Genomic DNA, 6,932 nt, shown 5'->3' on the forward strand with positions numbered 1-6,932 from the left:
GAGACCATGAGAATGAGGGGCGGCGCCAGAGGGAGGAGAAGCCATGGAGATTTGCCCCTACCCGCCGGCCATGTAGCCTAGCTAGACGTAGCATCGTCGAGGACAAGGCCAGATGGGACCAGTGGCGATGGCTCGCTGGAGGAACCCTAGTGTTGCAGGCAGGGGATCGAGGTAGAGGGAAAGGGGAGAGGAGATGCAAGCGGGCAGGGCAATGAATGCTTGCGTGTTTGTTTTTACTTGAGGGTCAGGTGTGACACGGGTGTCAGCAGTTGCATTTTGAGTGTAATATAGGCAGACAACAGAGTCATTTCACTATTCCCCTTCCCTTCAATTTTTAGTGAGGTTCTACCCGAAACACCCCCCTCCAAAGCGAAATTAGTTAAGCCCAAGCCCATAACTCAAAAATGACTTCTTTACATCTTTTATGGCTTATTTTGACAATATGCCCTGAAAAGACAGAATCGAACTGGCCCTTAACCTGCAATTCAATTGTGCGTGCAATGATGAATCACTCTTGCCTGCTATCTGTACATTTAGGCATCATCATACATGGCATAACCTAATACATGTGCATTCCATTGTAGAATCTGGAATATGCAATGTTTATGTTAGTTCATATGTTGCACATGATGTTTAAATGCCCCTTAAATCTGTTCAATCAAGTGATGGTCTTTAAGCCTCCTTCTTTGCTTCTTTTCTTGATATGTAACATTTGCTCACACATCTGTTCAATTGCTTGTTTGCATCAGCCAGCCATACTAGGACTGTTTGCTTTGATTACTTATTGTTCTTGACCTAACACTCTAACAGAGCTTGTCAACGATTTAAACACTAAGGGCTGCTGTAGTGGGGCCTTGTCTAACTCATAGGTGACATAAAGGTTTGGTTGTACACTATAGTAGGCAAGTATGTTAGGAAAGTATGCATATTTATCTTCCAAGGAGACGAGTAACTAGTTGACATAATTATGTGGTGTTGTTTTGTTATAATCTCATCCTTTTGTGTTCACGGACTGGAAAGTATGCATATTTATCTTCCAAGGAGACGAGTAACTAGTTTGTGTCACCTTGCAGAGGGGGTGCAATGAAGATAAGATTGAGGATTTCCAAGTACAAGATGTTCGGAAGGAGCCTTGCAAGAGAAGTAGGAGCTGCGCTGAGCCTCTTCAACCTGCTAAGGTAAGTCACTGTATGCAACTCAACAGTTCAATTCCTTGTTTGTTTCGGGCTTAGTTAATTTTCTCTTTTAAATTGCTTTATTTGTCCTCAATTAATGAGATGCCCAAATAATCATGCCTGATGTTCGGTACTTGTATCACTATTAGTTGACATAATTAAAGGTCTTACCATTTAATTACTCTGCCAAAGTGTGCCTGAAGCTTTGAAGTCTATTAACCAACTATTATTGCATGAGGCTCACAATCTAGTTTATACTACGCTAATGATTGCATAGTTTTCCCTGCTGTAGTATGTTTGTATGAAACCATCTGCTGTTCATTATGCTCCCTAAGACTTTAATTGAGGCACAGAATGGCCAACTGCTTGCTTACTTATACGCAACGTGCTGTATAAATTTGTAACTTGTCTGTGTTTTCGATTGGGCCCAAACATCATGCTCCTCTAGTGAGCTAAGAGGGATTTCTGTATGCAGGTTGCACAAACTATCTTTTTTATAATTTTTAAAATATCACCCGCTTATGCTTCATGACGTGTAGCATTTTTTTAAAGTGACGTGTAACATTATTGTTAGTCCTGTTTTGCCATGTAGTACAAAATAGTGTCTTGTTCGCTTCATTGTTGTAACTATATTTTTGCCCTAGTCATGTGTACTTACAAAAACATTTCAGGATGAAGTGACATCAACACAAAGATCTGCGAGCAGTGCGGCATGGCCGTTACCGAATGATTATGGATTGGAATTGGAATGTGCTGATGTTCTCAAGCATCAACTAGAGGTGGCAAGACAACGTGTACATGATTGTCAACGTATAATCAACAAGTTGAGACTGGACATGCAGGTATTAGATGCAGGAGTCAAAAAATGAAACAAGACACTGAGGTAACCATGAAGGAATTGGAGATTTTGCAGATTGAAATTTGTGCTATCTGAATCCGGCCAATCCTATTTTCTGAAGAGATTATAGTTCAAATGGAGTTAAGTTGATGCGCGTCCATGATGTATGAGTTGTATTTGCCCAGTGTATGTAATTTGTTGTTTGTGTATGCTTTATTATCACCTGTGCCGAGCCATAATGCCCAGTGGGTATAATCGGCTGTAATTTCTTTATTGTATAGTGTAGGATTATTCTACCTTTCTATGCCTTGATCTCTTTGTTGTAATAGTGTAGGCTTTTTAGAGGTGATAGTATTGAGTAGGATAATTCTTTGAATATGCTATATCGTTCAAACGGGGGCCAATTCGCCTGACCATGGCCCTTCACGGGCCGTCGGATCCATGGGCCTTCTACGTCTCGTAGGATCCATGGGCCTTCTACGTCTCGTAGGATCCATGGGCCGCCGGCTCATTTATGGGTCTTGTACGGGCCTTTAATGGGCCGTAGACGGGCCTTTAATGGAAATCGTACGTTTTATGGGCTGCCCATAACGGGCCGTTAATAGGCCGTATTTGGTGATGCTATGAAAATGGCCCAACAGACTAATGGTTCACAAACGGGCCGACTGTAACGATGGGCTGAATTTGGCCCACAAAAAGAAAATGATAGTAACGGGCCGTAAGTAACCGAATGCTGCAAATGAGCCCAAGAATAAATGGGCCTTAGAAGGCCGAAAGTTAACTTGGGCTAGAAACGGCCCAACGGAATAACGGGCCGTTAATGGGTATAAAGTGATACACTCTTCATTACGGGCCAGTTTCACCATGGGCTGTTAATGGGTGTAAAGTAATACACTGTTCATTACGGGCCAGTTTCGGCACGGGCCGCTAATGGGCCAAGAGTTACAAAGGGCCTCATATGGGCCGAAAGACATCATGGGCTATACATGGGCCAGAAGTGAAAACGGGCTGGAACCATATTGGACGGCCTAGATGATACTACTGGGCCTAATTTGGATAGGGCGTAATGGGCCTTGGGTTAGCGGGCTGTAAATGGGCTATATGCGAACAGGCCGTTAACAGGCTTTCCATGGGCCAGCCCGCCAGCTTTTGACCAAGTCAAATTGGCCGGCCTTTTCACAGGAATGGGCCACTGTTGGGCCATGCCACGTGTCGATGTATCATAGGCGCCTTTTGTCCAGTGAGTGGATGACATCTGTCCCAACGATGAGCCGACACGTGTTTCCTCTAGCCAATGATGATTTTACACGTGGAAAATCCCCATTGGTCGGGGCTGTTAACGGGTTATCGGATCCAAAACCCGACCCGATAGCTTAACGGCGTTCTGTTACTGTGGATGCCACGTGTTGGTCACCCTTGACGAAAGCACTTCTGTGACGCGCGATTTATTGTCATGGAAGTGGACACTTCCGTGATGATAATTTTGGTAATGTCATGGAACACTTCTACGATAGCATAGGTATGACTATCTTGATTCTATCATAAATTTGTCATGGATGTACATGCATGACAAAAAAAGCGACCTACTGTGACAAACACGTATCATCACGGAAGTGTATTTTTTTTGTAGTGTCACCCGATCTTGACGCGGCTCCATCGCTGATATGTAGCTTTGTAGACCTCCAAGGTGGCTCACCAAAAGTGAAGCCCTTGCTGTTGAACGAATCAGACTGGGGCAACACCCCGGACACGCCATCGAACTCCAAATCTGGCACCCCACCATAACTAAGACGCTGAAGGAAGAAATCATACCTCTCATCCACGAACCATGAACCCAACACACGTTTCGTCTTCCAGATGTCGTCGATGCAGACCACAATCTACATCTGCTTCTGGACTACCTTCCACGCTCCGCACCGATGCTGGAGCAAACGTCGTTGCAACGGCGGAGCCCAAGGACACAGGTCCACCACAAGGATGATGTCGCCGCCACGCCTGATACGTCTCCATCGTATCTACTTTTCCAAACACTTTTGCCCTTGTTTTGGACTCTAACTTGCATGATTTTAATAGTACTAACCCGGACTGACGCTGTTTTCAGCAGAATTGCCAAGGTGTTATTTTTGTGTGCAGAAATAAAAGTTCTCGGAATGACCTGAAAATCAACAGAGATTATTTTTGGAATATATAAAAAATATTGGAAGAAAGATCCACGTCAGGGGGCCCGCACCCTGTCCACGAGGGTGGGGGCGCGCCCTACCCACCTGGGCACGGCCCCCTGCCTCGTGGGCCCCCTGGCGCTCCACCGACCTCAACCTTGACTCCATATATTCACTTTTGGGGAGAAAATTAGGGAGAAGGATTCATCGCGTTTTACGATACGGAGCTGCCACCAAGTCCTAAACTCTCTCGGGAGGGCTGATCTGGAGTCCGTTCGGGGCTCCAGAGTGGGGAATCCGTCGCCATTGTCATCATCAACCTTCCTCCATCACCAATTTCATGATGCTCACCTCCGTGTGTGATTAATTCCATCGTAGGCTTGCTAGACGATGATGGGTTGGATGAGATTTATCATGTAATTGAGTTAGTTTTGTTAGGGGTTTGATCCCTAGTATCCACTATGTTCTGAGATTGATGTTGTGATGACTTTGCTATGCTTAATGCTTGTCACTAGGGCCCGAGTGCCATGATTTTAGATCTGAACCTATTATATTTTCATCAATATATGAGAGTTCTTGATCCTATCTTGCAAGTCTATAGTCACCTATTATGTGTTACGATCCGTTAACCCCAAAGTGACAATAATCAGGACCACTACCGGTGATGACCGTAGTTTGAGGAGTTCATGTATTCACTATGTGTTAATGCTTTGGTCCGGTACTCTATTAAAAGGAGCCCTTAATATCCCTTAGTTTCCAATAGGACCCCGCTGCCACGGGAGGGTAGGACAAAAGATGTCATGCAAGTTCTTTTCCATAAGCATGTATGACTATATTCGAAATACATGCCTACATTACATTGATGAACTGGAGATAGTTCTGTGTCACCCTAGGTTATGACTGTTACATGATCGATCGCATCCGGCATAATTCTCCATCATCGATCCAATGCCTACTAGCTTTTCCTATATTGTTCTTCGCTTATTTACTTTTTCACTGCTACTGTTACAATCACTACAAAACCCAAAAATATTACTTTTGCTACCGTTACCTTTTGCCACTGTTATCACTACTATCATATTACTTTGCTGTAGATATTAAGTTTCCAGGTGTGGTTGAGTTGACAACTCAGCTGCTAATACTTGAGAATATTCTTTGGCTCCCCTTGTGTCGAATCAATAAATTTGGGTTGAATACTCTACCCTCGAAAACTATTGCGATGCCCTATACTTGTGGGTTATCAAGAACATTTTCTGGCGCCGTTGCCGGGGAGCATAGCTCTATTCTTAGAGTCACTTGGGATTTATATCTGCTTATCATTATGAAGAACTTGAAAGATCAGAGAACCAAGATTTTCCCCTCAACTACGAGGGGAGGTAAGGAACTGCCATCTAACTCTGCACTTGATTCACCTTCTGTTTTGAGTAAGCTTGCGACACCTACACATACTATTGATTCCGATAGGTCGCATGTTATTGATGATGCCACTTTTGCTATGCATGATACTTATGATGAAACTACTTCTATGCTTGATAATACTATGCCACTAGGTGAATTTCTTGATAAACAACTTCTAGGGCTAGAGAGAATGAAATTATTGAAACTGATAATATTGATGAGAGCGATAATGAAGATTCTCCCCCTAAATATGAATTGCCGGTTGTGCCTGAGGGTTATGTTATGGATGAAGAAACTGCTAGAGACTTTCTTGTCTGCAATGATAGAAGTGATCTTAAGAAACTATTAGCTAAGCTGAAAGAAAAATCTCTGAATGCTAGAATGAAATATGTTCCTGCTTATGCTACTTCACCTATCTTTATTACTGATAAGGATTATGATTTCTCAGTTGATCCTGATATAATTACTTTGGTTGAATCTGATCCTTTTTATGGCTATGAATCTGAAACTGTTGTGGCAGATCTTACTAAATTAAATGATATAGCTACCCTGTTCACTAATGATGAGAAAACTCGCTATTATTATATCCTTAAATTATTTTTGTTCTCATTAAAGGGTGATGCTAAGATATGGTTTAATTCTCTTGATCCTGGTTGTGTGCATAGTCCCCAGGATATGATTTACTACTTCTCTACTAAATATTTCCCCGCTCATAAGAAACAAGTTGCTTTAAGAGAGATATATAATTTTGTGCAAATTGAAGAAGAGAGTCTCCCACAAGCTTGGGAGAGGCTTCTCCAATTACTTAATGCTTTGCCTGATCATCCTCTCAAGAAAAATGAAATACTTGATACCTTTTATAATGGACTAACCGATGCTTCCAGAGACTACCTGGATAGTTATGCTGGTTGTGTTTTCAGGGAAAGAACAATTGATCAAGCTGAAATTTTATTGAATAATATGTTGACCAATGAAAATAATTGGACACTTCCTGAACCAACTCCTAAGCCAACTCCGAAGAAAAAGGGTATTCTATTTCTCAGTCGTGAAGATATGCAAGAGGCAAAGAAATCTATGAAAGAAAAAGGTATAGAAGTTGAAGATGTTAAGAATTTACCTCTTGTTGAAGAAATATATGGTATTAATTCATCACCTATTGAAGAAACACACGGTTTTGATAACCCGACGCGGGTAGTAAAGGTAAACTCTCTCTATAGATATGATAAAGCTGAAATCCCTCCTGCTAAGTTTGCTAGCCAATGTTTGGATGAATTTGATAACTTTATGGTTAAGCAAGAAGATATTAATGCTTATTTTGGTAGACAACTGAAACGCAATGCTTATATGATTGAACACTTGAGT

The sequence above is a fragment of the Triticum urartu genome, chromosome 2 (genome assembly GCF_003073215.2).
Source record: "Triticum urartu cultivar G1812 chromosome 2, Tu2.1, whole genome shotgun sequence".
NCBI classification, from domain to species: Eukaryota; Viridiplantae; Streptophyta; class Magnoliopsida; order Poales; family Poaceae; genus Triticum; species Triticum urartu.